Source organism: Gouania willdenowi, chromosome 4 (assembly GCF_900634775.1).
Source record: "Gouania willdenowi chromosome 4, fGouWil2.1, whole genome shotgun sequence".
Lineage (NCBI taxonomy): Eukaryota > Metazoa > Chordata > Actinopteri > Blenniiformes > Gobiesocidae > Gouania > Gouania willdenowi.
Window position 1 is genome coordinate 16,765,609 of NC_041047.1, and position 15,274 is coordinate 16,780,882.

The 15,274-nt window shown below is 38.7% G+C and overlaps 1 protein-coding gene across 32 annotated transcripts in view; it reads left to right on the forward strand.

Moving 5' to 3' along the window:
* The first annotated feature begins 11,440 nt into the window (after nucleotides 1-11,440).
* adgrl2a (adhesion G protein-coupled receptor L2a) overlaps nucleotides 11,441-15,274 on the forward strand; it is a 117,722-nt gene continuing 113,888 nt past the window's right edge. For 11 of the 32 annotated variants that reach the window (XM_028445698.1, XM_028445699.1, XM_028445705.1 and 8 more), the window contains exon 1: nucleotides 11,445-12,082. The gene's annotated coding sequence lies outside the window, so the exon portion shown is untranslated. Of the gene's footprint in view, nucleotides 12,083-15,274 lie in introns of all 32 variants that reach the window. The other 21 variants (XM_028445714.1, XM_028445707.1, XM_028445710.1 and 18 more) reach the window with 3 other exon arrangements.

The following is a 15,274-nucleotide window of genomic DNA, read 5'->3' on the forward strand; positions in this document are numbered from 1 at the left end:
AAAACATTAGAAATGTGCTGGGAAGTGACTTTGGCAGAGTTTTTGGGGCAAACACAAGATATCACAGTAATAATGCAGTAAAAACACTTCTATGCATCTGTCTACTGTACGCCACATCCCACAATGTAGTGCGTGAAACTTTTTCAACAATAAGAGAGAGAAAATCTCTAGTTGGAAATTTAAAGCAGAACTAAGTAACTTGCGCTTAGCGCTCCCCCTAAAGGTCCCTTTTGGTTATGTCACTGTCGTAAACACCCCAGTCGCCTGCCCCACCCCACAGCTACATGCGCACCTTTGCTCTTCCAAGACAGTAGCAACCGATCACTGAAAAATCCTAATACAACAGTGACACTGAGGTGGCTTTCACACATATAGTCCCATGGGACCATGTGAACAGTATGAGGAAGAGAGACAAGTAAAATAAATGAATGATATGGGAGTAATACGAAAGGGAGTGTGGAAATGTGTGATGTGTTTGTTTGTTTGTGTGCTGACAAAGCAACTCTGAAAATGGATGGATGGGTGGATGGATGAATGGATGGATGGATAGATAGATGCATGGATATTTGTGTGTGTGCTGCCTGATGGAGCGCTGGGTTGCGATTGTGTGTGCGTGCCTGCACAGTGTGTGTGATTGCTGCGTTGCTGCTGAGCTGACACTGCTTGGAGTTGCTCTGTTCCTCAAAGATCTTCTCTGTCTTTTTTTGCTGACTCTGCCATGATATAAGTTTGAGAAAAGTGAATGTGTAGACAACCGTGTGCAGCCACGGAGCTGGTCATAATCTAGCATTTGTTTGAATTTGGGCTGCCGTAAAGCAGTGCGTCTTGCCACCAGGTCGGAGGAAAGTTGCAAGTGCTGTTTTCTGGCCAGAGACAGCAGGGAGAGATGAAATACCCAACAATCCCCCCATAAACACTTGTATTACCCTCACAGTGACTATGAGAAGTATTTATTAAGGTGAAAAAGTTACTTCGCTCTGCTTTAACCTTTTCCGAGCAAATTATGCTCAATTTTGATATATGTAACCTACACTATGCATTTATCTGATTTTAAGAAGAACATCATCAACAGCTTTAAGTATAGACAGAAGTATTCTGGATAGTTTGAGATGATTTTACTGTTTTTTAGTTTTCTTGATACAGTCATTCATATTTATCTGCTAGTTCTGGTCCATCCATAATTCATGCTACACTTACCACCGCCTTCATGTGTGCAGACTTACAATGTTAAAAGTTTGGAAATGAAGTTAATTTGGCAAACTCACAACATCTGACACAACTACCATAGTTTTCCTTCTCCACTTTACAATGAAACATTAATTAGTCATGATTACAGAGGATCTCTTGAGAAATTGGGACAGAATAATTTAGTTCATTGTCCTTAGAAATTGGATTTAACCTTCTTTTTGCCTTCTTTTCTCCCCGTTGGATTTATCTGTTCTTCACTGTACCAGAATAAACAAAGTGCTAATCAAGCAAACTCTGTGATTGTCTAGAAAACATTTCAATGGACTATTTGTCTTAATGTCTGATGACTGCGATGGGTGCAATGAAAAAGAAAAGCCTTTTTGTGCTTCAAGCATTTACATGTGGCCATGCACACATGCAAAACACCTGTGTTTCCTTAAGTTTGAATGAGAATTTTTTCCTTTTACAACAATTTGTTTAGTCTGATGTGAGAGTTTTGAATTGGAAAACGGAACAGGATTGTTGTTGACTGGTAATGAGTTGTTGCAGCATTAGTCACCATGAAGTTGGTCTTATTTTAATGCCCCGATGAGCAGCTTCGGTATTTAAACGAAAATGTTTTATGGAAATAAGCTATATGTATTTAAAACTTCTAATTGTGTTCCTTTATGCTAGTGCGGAGCAGTCACTTTTAAATTAACAAAATTAATCAGAATGCCAAATTGAGAGAAGGAATGACCGACCACAGTGATGAACGCTTAAGCAAGATTTTGCCTCATTTAAATTTTCAGGCAATTATTTCAAAAGATTATTGACCTCTAAAGGGACTGGTGAGGTCTCTCTGTCTGTGTAGGGGAGTTTTCATCTTCATTAGAGAGAACAATTGCAGGCATTTTGGACTCATACGAGTCGGCATTAACGCCAACAGATTATCCCCTGCACAGTTCACTAAATAAGTTGATTTCTTTTATTGACTGTCCAGGTGAAGAGAAACTTTTGGACCACAGTCGTCTTCCTGTTGACCTACTCTTTCCTCTCATCAATGCTTATTAGTCTTACATGTCTTCTCTGCAGAGACAGGAAGGTCATATTTGTGTCAATATGAAAATCAATGGAAAGTGAATTTCTTCTGTTGCTAGTATTTTGGTTTTACTTTCGCAGCTGATCTTTTTTTTATTTTTTGCATTATTGGAATATAATACAATATAAGTGTACAATAAATCATAAAGCACGTAGAAACACACTTTATATGTGAACATTATGGAAAAACAATGTGTCAAATATCTTTCATTGTTATCCAATAGAAATGTTCGATATTAGCTTTTTGCTGACACTAAAAAACACCAAAGAAATTATTTTTATATTAGCCGATACCGATGTATACACTAATCCCCTCCCCACCAAGTTATTTTTAGGTCACAGTATAAATACGTACAGTATATTTCCATGGAAAAAAACAGGTTACGCTTACTTTGATTGTGACGCATCACTGGATAAATTCCACAAATAAATGTCATCTGTGCTAAATAGGAGATATTTATTCCACTTCAGTAATGGAAAAAAAAAATGCAATATTGGTTTTTAACATGTTGTCTCACACAACAGCTTTTTGGCCTCAGTAGTCGATCATCCTGACTAATTATCCAAGCAGTTAAAACAATTATAAGTACACCACAACAAACAAGGAGTCTTTATGTTTATTGTGAAACTCTAACACTACAGAATAAAAAAAACTATTCAGCAGTGAACAACAAACATTAAACTTATAACCACGGCTCTCAAGTTTTGATGTCAGGTCAGAGTGAGATTTATTCTGTCGTGTGTGGATGTGAACTCAACCCATGCCTAATGTATCATCGTACAAAATGACTGTATAACAACATGCATTTAACTTAACAACCCTCATTGGTATTAGTGCTGTAATTATAGTTACAGTTGTTTGGCTGTATGATTAAAAAAAATCCAACAAATACTAAATAGGAATAATTTCAAACTGATGGCAAACAGAACTAGACGTGCATGTGTGCCTTTTACAACCTGTTCAACAGCTTATAAGTGTGCTGGTAAAGAGCAGAATCAACTGTTAGTAGCATTTATGCTGCTGCTGTTTGATGGCCCTGATAATGTATTGAGAAATTTCAGCAGAAGTCCAGACAAGAAATTTCTCAAACAATCAGATTAAGTTAACAACACATTCAATAAATGTTATTCAGGGCCTCTGAAATGTTTTTTTTCTTCTCCAGTTTAAGAGTCAGATATTCTTATCCTTTCTAATGAGGAGCATTTCAGGTGTTTCTTTTCACTGAGTTTTGTTTCAACAACCTCTGATTGATCAGACATCGACTGCTGTCAATCACTGTATCAATACAGTATACGCATAAGCTTACATTACAGCTCTCTTTTCTCTCCTTCTGCGAGAACTCATTGTCCTCTATGTGCACCGCCTGTAGCGGGCAGCGCATTCTTTGTGCATTTGCGTCTTGCTACGCGTTTCACTGCATTCCATCTGATTGGCTGATGGGTCTGCCTCCGTCTCATCCATTCATAGATTGCTAATGTCTTTTATGTATATTCTATGTTAGTGTGTGGCGTGTCAGCATTTGAGTGTATTGAATTGCATGTGTCTCACGCACAATGCGAGAAACTTGAGAGCCCTGCTTATAATGTTTGTTCGATAGTTTATAACAGCTTGTTATATACTGTAGGCTATCGGAAATGGAAAAATAAATAATTTATAATTATATTATAATTAAAACAAATAATTAAAATATCAATTCACCCTTGGGTAGGCCCTGCCTACCCTGCCTACCATGCAAATTTTCCTACCCTGCAAATTTGCGTCAGCTTAGCTGTTAGCCCGTGAGCTAGTGAGATATATACAAAACTGGGAACAACAACCTATATTACAGCGTGAAAATTACTAAAACATATTGCAAGACGCTGCTTCAGCTCACAGATCGAATAGAGGTTAACAAGTCATTTCTAGCTGGTGTGACCACGTTGCGGGAGTACGTTCCACTACTCCTGGTTTTGACAGGAAATAAAAAAATAATAATAAATAAAATAATAAGATAAAAGAAAAAAAGAAGGAAAAAAATGACAATGACAATGAATTATTTTCCACCACTACTTACCACTGTAACATCATAAATTCAGCAACACGAGGCTTGAGGCAGAGCAGCACATATCTTTTTTTATAGATATATCTGTGGAAAAACCGATCCTGATGTCAACTGATATTGCATTTTATGGTAAATATAGGCCAATAATATCAGTGGGCCAATAATATCACCCATGTCTAGTATCCATCTATTCTGATCAGGCTCATTGGGCAACAGAGCCACACTCAGGTCACAATGGCAATGTAAAATCTGAATAAATGTCTTTTACAGAGCATCCATCCATCCATCCATCATCTATCCTTTCTTTTATTCCCAATAATTTGGTTCTTAGAGGCAATAGAGCAGTTCCATCACATGGCTAACACAAATAGACAGACAATCACTAACACCTTACTGGGTATGGTCAATTTGAACCCCCCATTCACCTCTAACATACATGTTATTAAGGAGAAGTGAGTATAAGGAAAGTGCTTTCAATGAAAATGTGCAGACTATATATTAGAAAAGACCTGAACACCAACTCAAGGTTCCGCTGCGATATAGCACCATTTAAGAGCGCATGATGCCAAAATAATTAAGATGCAAATAGATTTCCTGAGAATATCTGGTGAAAAAAATCACAGGTACTCTTTGTGTGGAGGTGTAATAAATCAACATGATGAATTATGATTGTAAAAGAAACTACCATGTTCTAAAAAAACAAATCCCCTCTAGTTTTAGTAATGCAGCAAAGATAAATAACGGGAGTTTTTGCGAGCAAGTCCCTTCAGAATGCAGCAAGCATCCGCAGGGTTCACAGAGCAAAACCCTCAATCTTGGCTTTGTAAAATGTGTCCACGTTTACACAACACAGAGTACCAAACGACAAAGTGAAGCAAATTGGAACTGCTGGCCTCTGCTGAACCATATTGCTGGTGACCATATATCATTCTTTTATAGGTCATGAGTGAAGCACATCTGTTTTCACTTGACTACGTTTCATACAAACCATCTGAATAGAGATTCCTCACCTGTATCTGTAGTTTTTAAACCAGCCTGCATTAAGAACCTAAACACTATTTTGTAGCCAAATAAAAGCTTCTGATCACGGAAAAGTGTTGGGATGTGTTAAGATTTTTTTAATGTTTACGATATAGGACACAGTTGTTTCTTTTTAAATGATTTGTTTATGAACTGTGGTCTTTTAAAAATCAACTTATTTGACAGTTGTGCAAGGCAGAGCCCGACGTGCCAACACTGGACCTTGCTTTTTTCCCCCAATTTTGATCTGAAAGGCCCTCATGTGTTTGACTTGTTTTTAATTGCTTCCTGTCTGCTGGGTCAATTATAAGTCCAGCCCTCCTTAAAGAGGGCGGGGGGGGGGGAGGATGGAGGTTGGCTATAGCTGCATTTTTTCCTCCTAATGGACTGATTAAATGACTGAAATTAGAGCAGGAGGATGAGATCACTCATTGGGACTTGCAAATATTTTTACTTGGTGGTGCCAAGTCTGCACAAACTGCTGATGTACATTTAGACAGGAATCAATGTTTGCGTAAAGCAGTGGTTCTCAAACCTTTTTGACCCAAGTACCCCCTTTTCTCTTATTTCTGAATCCAAGTACCCCCTTTGTCCAACTCCAACATTTCAACATTCTTATCAAGATCATTTCTATCATCATTTTGTGTGTGTTTTGGTGTCATTTTGTGTATTGTGTTGTTGTTTGTTCTTTTTTATTATTCAGTAAATTTTTCTCTTATTTTGTGTGCTTTTGTTGTTATTGTTGTGTGATGTTGGTATTATTTAGGTTATTTGGTCTCAGTGTGTGTGTTTTTGGTGTTGTTTGGTTGTTTCTTATGTCGTTTTGTATGGTTCTCTGTTGTTTTTTGTGTATTTTGTATTTTGTGTATTTTTCTCTAATTAAGTGTGTCTTTAATGTTGCTTTGTGTGTTGCAGGTGTGTTGTGTTTTTTGTCTCATTTAGTGTCTTTTGTTGTTGTTGTTTGTCTGTTCTTTTTATTATTGAGTATATCTTTCTCTTATTTTGTGTGTTTTTCTTGTTGTTTTGAGAGTTGCTGGTAATATTTAGTATGATTATTATTTTTTTACTAAAAATTAACATTATAAAACCCCATATTTCTAATGATTTAATTTGTAAATGTTCCCCTCTCTCTGTCTCAGGTACCCCCTTAGCGCCATCAGGTACCCCTACGGATACACATACCCCCATTTGAGAACCACTGGTTTAAAGCGAGACAAAGAATGCTGTTAATTTGGATTATCATAGTCTTGCTCTTTGGGAACAGGTATAAGTCACAGTAAATGTTCCACAAAAATGTTTTGTAATTAGTAAAAAAAAATCTGAAAATGTACAAGTAAAGTAAAAAGTAACAATAGTCTGCACCTACAAGATTAGGAAAATTGAGATTTGTTTTTCCAACCGACAGAGAACCTGCTCTGTGACAAAACACTGTCAACAAAGTGTAACTTTTTTTTAACCATTAAATCACTTTTTACATTGACTGCTTCCTTAAATAAAGTCTCTCCTGAACAGTGCAGTGCAGGAACAGGGCAGCTACTGGAGGTGTTAGAGAAGCCAGGTCAAAAACTCTGCGCTGCACGGTTGCCCCTGGCTACATAAATATTAACCGAGCCTCTGCTGTTAGGTGAGGTCTTCTTTGATTACCAGTCTACTACCAGAGTTTGACATCCAAGGAGACCGCTGAAGCCAGCTCGACAAAATAGATGAGAGACTACAAGGTAGTCAGGAGGAGTTACACTTGATTTGGAACAGATTCATACAAATGAAGCATGGGAAGAAATATCACTGGTTCACATTTCAAATAGTTAAAGTTCTCCTTCCAACTTTTCATCTGCGTGAGCTGAGAGGAAATAAGGGGAGAAAACCTGTTTTTGGAAAAAAAAAACGTGAGGTGATTCATGAGTCAGTATTTGCTCAGAGCAATCAAGTCAGTCATTAGTTTAGCCATTGTAGTTGTGACAGGAGGAAGAACATATTAACTTTGCTTTAGTGCCAAAACAAGCATGCTGCATGGTGAAACAACTGAACTAATATGACATTACTTTATTTGTCTGTTAGCAGGGTTACGTCAAAAGTGTTTAGACAAAATTTCAACCAAAGAAAGAAGATTCCATTAAATTTGGAAGAAGATCCAGGTCAATTATTTACTGATTCTGGATCAGTTTCAAGAATTAAAAAAAATCCCTATAGGCTATCTCATCCTTGGCAACATTTCAAAAAAATAGACGTAATAGACTAATCTTTATGAAATTTGACTCAGTTATGTTGGGTTGATTCCTCAATTACCCCATCGACTTTCATCCAGATCAGATGTGGATTGCACATTTCATCACAATTTTTTGAAAAATGGGGGTGCCCATACATTTTGGCCTATACTATATCATCATTAATAGGAATAGACATTTCTTCCGGGCCTTAAAAGAAAACTGCCAATATCTGGCGATGAGGAGATTTGTGCTTGGCGAGGGTTTGCCCTCCCTGAGTGCTCTTGTTAATTAATAAAGTGCGCAAAACGCTAAAATTATCTCATTATTTGTTGGTCAGTGACACATTTACACAGTTTTTTTTTTTTTTTTAAAGAGTCCTTGAAGGCCTGAATTAATCTCAGGATTGTTGTGGATTTAGCTGATCTCTACCTCTTCTGTGTCTTCATTTAATCCCAATGAGCAGCAGATCAGGGCTTTGTGGGTGTCCAACTATTTACAGCCGGACCTCATGGCTTCTCTCGTCATTGAAGGTACTTTGTTTCCTAAGTGAGCAGAAAATTAGAAACAGTTGAGTGTGTGAAACCTTTCTACATTAAAAAAAACAAACAAAAAAAAGATATTAGAAACAAACAACTGGTAACTGATTTTACCTCATCTTTGTTAATTGTGCTCTGAGAATAAAAGCTTTTGTCTTTTGCAGTGAAAGGAGTCAGATTTGTCAAGGGTCAGCAGGAGTCTTGTGACTGGTCATGTGTGCCTGAGATGTCAATCAAGAGCAAATATTTTGGGGAAAAAAACCCCAATAAGTATTGTTAGTGGAACAATCGAAGGTTAAGAGGCAAGTTTGGAACCACATGGGAAATGAGGCGACATGTTTGCTCTCACCATGGATGACTGAGATCTGTCTAAAGCATCTGCATTCAATTTCAACAGACATGAAGTCAGACAGTGCACTTACCTGCATGCAGCGTTTCAAACGCATCCCTTGAAGAGCGCACGCATACTTGTGATCTGTGACGGAAAAAAAGGAGATTTTAACCTTGTTTTTATATGTTTGTCTGTTCAAGATTTGATAGGTGATCCTTAGTAATTCCGTGCCCCTTTTTAAATTTATTACTGTGACGGTTTATTGCATCAGTCACACATGGATTATTTATATGCGACTCATGTCTCGTCAAAGTAATGACTATACAAGCCGGGCCCATTCTCAAATAAGTTCACCTCAAATTAGCAAAAGATGTGAAGTTATTATCTGACTCAAAATGATGTCCTTTAAGCTTCGTGAGAGGAATTGCTTTAGACAGGGGCAACTGGCAGCCCGGGGACCACATGTGGCCCTCAGTCTAATTTTTTGCAGCCCCCAAAGCAAATCTCCAAAAAATTGTAATTCAAGACATTGTAATATTACACAAAACACACCAAAGATTCCAAAATACAAAAAAAAATACTCAGAAAACATAAAAAGACAACAACCACTTAACCAAACAAAAAAACAGCACATTACAGAATAGCTCCAAAGACACACAAACTGTTAACAAAAGTACACAAAATGGCAGGAAAATACAGAAAACAAAAATTAAATGCAGAAAGTGGCCCCAAAAGTGCACAAATCGACAACAAAAAATGCAGAAAATGATAGAAAAATACACACAATTACACCAAGAACACAAAAAATAACAAAAACACACATAATGACTCCAACAAACACAGAAAATGACAGAACATTAAATCCACAGACAAAGACAAAAAAGACAAAACCCTTTCCCCCCCCTGTATTAATGCTCTTATTGGTCATTATTCTAAATGCTAACATTAATGTTGATGATGTGACCCTCGGATCAGATAAAATCCCAAATGTGTGGCCCCCGATGTGATAGAGTTTCCCATCCTTGAATAACCTGCATGCACAGTGCTGTTCAGAAGAAAATAAGTACAAGTATTATGCCCTCTGTTGACAATCTGCGGAAACATATTCAAATGAATTTATGCAAAAAATAACAGTTAAAACTGTTACTACCCAGGATACTACATGTGTTTTGAGTCTGAGCTTATAAATAAACATTTCTCCAGATATGGATGCCTGTCGCTGTGTGACCTTTTATTACATCTGTTTTCTCTTTTTTGTCCCTTGCAAAAACAGCGGTATTATTATGTAAAATTATGCTTATGAAAACATAAGTCTGCCCCTCTCTTGCCTTCACCTTCACCTGGCAAGCATGACTCAACTGCACAAATTTCCCAACAGTGGGTGAAAGACAGTTTTTATTGAAGCCAGGTGTATCCTGACACTACTCCTGATGTTTTTTTGGATGGAATTCCCAAACCAGATCATAGCGTGCTCCGAGTCCTCACAAAAATGCAGAAATAAACACAAAACAGTTGTGGCTAGCCTGTGTTGTTGATTTTTAGATGAACCTGATTAAAAAGGGTGGAAGCCTCGAGAATAAAATGTAAGAGGGGGGAAAAAATAAGATTTTCTGGCTTGCAGAGATGAGTTTTTGGGGTCTTGGCTTCAAAGTAAAACCACTTTGAAATGATGTGCCTTGTTGCACTGGAGTCATCTACTACGTTCTATATGCACACACACTACACCTCGCTAATACAATGCAGCATGTGAGGATTGTATGGGCGATTGTGGGTCAGTGGTAGAAAGGGACATCCAATAACCAAAGGGTAAGGGGTTTGAATCCCGCTCTATCCTGGGCAAGGCACTTTGCCCACATTGCCTTGTATGAATGGGTATGAATTGTGCATTAATATTGGTGGTGGTCACAGGGGCCAGAGGTGCGAAATGGCAGCTTCTGTAAGTATGCCTCAGGGCAGCTATGGCTACAATGTAGCTTACCACCACCGGTTTGACTGGTGTGAATGAATAATGGTTTCTGTAGCACTATATAAATCCAAGCCATTATTATTATTTCTATCATTATTATTAGATAGAGTAGTTTTATTGATCCAACAGTGGGGAAATTTACTGTCATTTATTGTTTATTAGGGTCCCCATTACCCTGGTGAAGACTATTCTTCCTGGGGTCCCAACAAAAATGACAAGAAAATTAAAACAATGTTCTTCATAAAATAAATAAAACAAGTAAAATCCTTAACCTATTGAATATTAACTAAAACAGAAGAACATCATTCAACGTCCTAACAGCATGTCGTACTAACATTATATCTGCATTCATACATTACAGCTCAAGATAAAGTGCAATAAAAAAAGACAACAGAGGGCAACTCACAGAATACAAAAAAAGACAACTGAAAAATAGCGCAATGAAGATGAAAAATAAAACAATTCAATAATGGAGGGTACACATAAATATAAATAGAAAATAGAATAAATAAATAAATAAATAAATAAAAATATATATATATATATATATAAAGAATACAGATATATGCATATGTAGAGGCGGGGCATACATATTATTATTGTGGGAGCAAGTGCTCTCACAAGCATGAGCATCATGTAAAAGAAAAGCACTGCAAGTTTAAAAAAATCTCCTTACTGGAGCAGAGAAACTGCTTGGATAGCTTGACCGCTGCTGCTATGGTCAGTGTACACTTGTAAATGGAGGAGGGGATGCTTAGGGTGGTGGTGATGGGAAGGGGGGTTCAATACTACTATGTTCCTTTTGATGGTTGGTAGAATTACAGTAGAATAAGTCCTCTGTCATTGGTGGAATGGGGTGACTGCCTACTATGACAGAGCGAGGGCTTATATTTTATAACAAAAGCAGAAAAGGAGAAAAAAAAAAATGAAAATAACATTATAAAATCCTTCTTTCACAAGGTCATCCATGATGTGATGCTGATGAGAGTGAAGCCTGTGGTGGTTGGTGACGTGAGGATCTGTTGCACAGGTGCAGACTCCAGGCCAGTGTTGGAGTGGAGTCCATGCCTGGTTTTGGTGCAGCTCTGGCTCAGACAGCAGACAGCAGACCTGCTCTGCATTGCACTGGCGCTGTTTGACTGGAAACCCGCTCCGTGCTGCTTTCACCAAGTGTCTCCACACTGAGAGCGGGATCTTCTCCACAGGCGAAACCCACTGAAACTTATCCACACTCCGCGTAAAAAGCCAGGACACCTCCACCTCCAGTAGAAGAGCTCCAGCTGGCTTTGATGAGACACTGAAAAACAGCTTTTTTTTTTTGTTCTTGTTGTATCGCTTTGGGTCATTCTTTTTGGTCCTTGGCTTGTCTTGTTGTTTTGTTGCGGAAAGGCGCACACACACACACGAACACACACACACACACACACAGGAGCACCGGGTTTCAGATGAGGTGTTGATGAGGGAAAAGAGGAGCGCGCGCACTGGCTACGTCGCGTGCCATGGAAGTGTGCGCTCGGCGTAGGAGAGTGCTCGGGCTGAGCCGGGAACCTGATGCCTGATGGTCCAGTGCCTGCGTCCCAGACTCGGGGAGCATGTCCCAAACCTGCGGGCTCTTCGCTGCTGAGGAGATCCCATCCAACCATACTCTCACAATACTCCAGTTTTCCTTCGTCCGACTTATTTCAACCTCGACTGTCTTCATTTCTTGAACGGTAAGAGCGACTTTTACTTCTTAACTTAACCCGTACATTTAAAAAAAAAAAAAGTTTAACGGCAGAAGTGAAGTCAGAAACTTCTAATTATCTGTCGCAACTTCCATGATGTGGATATTTAAACCACCTATTTATTTTATTTTATTTTATTTTTTAAATCAGGTTGACAAATATAAGTACTAAAATAGAATTAAAGTACAGCTCTGAATGCTTTTTTTTTTTTTTTTTTTTTTTTTTTTTTTGAGGGGGTCATTCAAACTATGCAGCGGGTGCCCGTGTTTTAATTGAAACGTGGTTAATCCAAACATAACCAGATGTGGATCGATTTGTTCGGCTGAATGGAAACTATTTAGAAGGAGAAAAAAAAAAGTGAGTGAAGGAGAGTAGGGGGTGAGGGGGGGAGGAAGGGCACCACTGCCGTGCATTGATGTGAACCAGAACATGTAAGGCAACCATTTAATTATAATTTATGCCTCCAAAAAGTTATGAGTGGAGTTGGTTGGGGTGGCGCTGGTTGGTTGGTCACATCTTTGTTTGAAAAGTGGATTTATGTTGGAATCATGTGACCTAGTTGGTGCTGCATATTTTAGCCTATTTATATTAAAGTAGTATTTAAAAAAAAAAAAAAAAAAAAAAATGGGTTAAAAAAAGAAGAAGAAGAAGAATACACAAATGAAAGTGGTGTGTAAAAAGCTAACCTGTGATTTAATAGAGTAAAAAGAGATATAAAGTGTAAAAAAAAAACAGTAAGAAGAAGAAGAAGAAAAAGAATTGTAAGCAAATGGATTTACCCCAAGCAGTTCTCGCGTGGTGGCATCAAAATGAGATCCTTTAACTGTACATTTATTATTTAAAAGTCCACAGTTGCGGACGTGTCTTGTCAGCCATGCAGCGGTAGACGCGCACGCGGGTCGGTGTGTGCGCTGTGCCGGTGATGCATGGCAGAACAAACCCCAGTCATCGATCAGTAGATTCAGCCCCACTATGCTCATGTTCTCCCTTTCGTCTTTTTTAAACTTGTGATCTGACTCTATGAGGGGGAAATATAGCAGAAATCTGACTCGTGCGTTATGTATTAGTCAATGTTTAGATCATGTGTCATTGCTGCTCATGATCAAAATACTGTGACCTAATAAATGGGACACTCAGTTGGGTCTCTTTAATCAAACGTGCCTTAAAGCCTCCGTGCACAGCTGTGAGACCAACACTGTTTAAAAGATGAGGCGAAACCAGAACAAAGAAAGTCTAAAGAAGGTTTGATTTGACTCATAAGGAATTATAGATGAATGCATTCCTTTACCAGGCTCCACGACCTTCTCCACTTCTTCTTCTTCTGTAATCTGTATTTTACAAGTCTCACCCTCCTCTCAATAAAACATTTGAATGAATTCATGAGTCTATTACAGCTGTTTAGAAACACTGGATTAGCATATCAAAGTGGTCAGAGCTCTTATACAATTGAAGGAGTCGTATTTTCTGCCACTGGTTTTTTTTTTTTGGCTCAGCCTGAAAGGCTTCAGAGTGAAAGTGTGAAGTGAGAAGCTGAAAGGCTCATTTTCTTTCTCCTCATTCATGGAAGCAGGTCTCCATCCACATCTGTGTGCAGCATAATCTCACTCGTAGCTATTTTGTTATTTGGGCTGTCGTGAGGAGAACTTGATTCGCCTTAGTACTGTGAAGAAGACGAAGAAAGAAAGAAAGAAAGGGCTTTCATTAAGGGGAATCATAAATCCGACATGATTTGGGGGAAGTAATTGTTAGAGGAGCCGGACTTACGCATGTGTTTACGTCTTTTACTGTAAGTTATAGTTGCAAACGCTGTTCGTGGCTTTATTGTTCTTGTACCAATGTTTCACCTCTCATCCCTTTGCGAGAAAACTATTTTCTATCATCGGCTTTGATTTAGTGTAGTTTGTCTTGATTTCAGAAAGCCCATAGCTGCTTCTGATCTACCAGAACACCAGAATAGACCTCTTTTTGCCCGTTTGTTCGTCCCTACCTACAAATCAATACAGCCCAGTGCACCTCAGTAAAGGGTTTAGGCAGACCGCGTGCTACAAATCGCCCTTCTTCTCCATCTTAATACATCATACTGTCACTGGCCCCCAAGCAAGTCCAAGTGAATGGGTGTGTGAACACGTCCAAATTTGTGACCGCCATTGCTTTCTACCGAGATGTTTCTCCTTAGAAGAACAGCCGCTGAGATCTTTCTAATATTTATTGATATTTTGACACGTGCATTTGAGAGATTGTTGTGCATCTTTCAAAGCATCTAGAAATTGCTGCATTATAACGTCAAGCCTTGCAGTTCCTCTCCAGCTTTATTAAGGTAATTTGTTATCGATCTAATTCAATAGGGTCGTGCGCACGCTGACCATTGGCATCATTTGTTCACTTTGTTTTCATGTCACACAGTCTTTGGAGCGTAGACCCAAGCCTGTTGTTTTTGCATTTGGAGTCAATTGGGAGTGCTTTAAATGTTGTTTAGAGGCTCAATGGGTTGTGTGTTCCAGTGAAACATGATAAAGTGCTTTTTATCCACTGTGTACACCACCAAAATGTAGCATTTGTTTTTGTCCTTTTGTCCTTCTGGAGCACTCTTGTGTTTGCTGGGCAGCTGTGTGGTTTTAAATAGGGACCAATGTGACAAATGTTACTCAGTAAATGTGTTAATTGCACCGTAGGAAAATAGAGGAAATGATGGAGACCATGATGTGAGTCGAGGTGGATTGAAGGAGTAATAAAGCATTTAGATTTACGTCCCATTGCTTATTTGGCGTATAAATTGCGGGTTTGTGTTTTGTGATGCGCCCTTTTCTGTTGCTAACCACCTACACGGAGCCACGCTGTGCGAATAACTGCTCGCAATGAAAAGGGGAATAAACAAGGCTGTAAAAGAAAACTATGACAAATGTGTTGTTATGTGCAAGCCTTTTGAGTGCCAGGGTCACTCCACTCTTCATGACAGATTTTATTTTACGATTGGTAATCGGTATAATGTGGTGCACCCACTGTGTTCTCTGCCATTTTGTGAATCATTTGTTTCCACTTGCCAAAGGCCTCTGGTGCAGCGTGGGGTGGTGGGGGGGGGTTTGGTACCCCCTGAAATGGCAGGTGAAACTTTCTGCTTGCCGAAATAATTTTCGAGCCGAGCGTCACTTGGCAAAGGGGGACAGTGGGAGGAATGTGAGC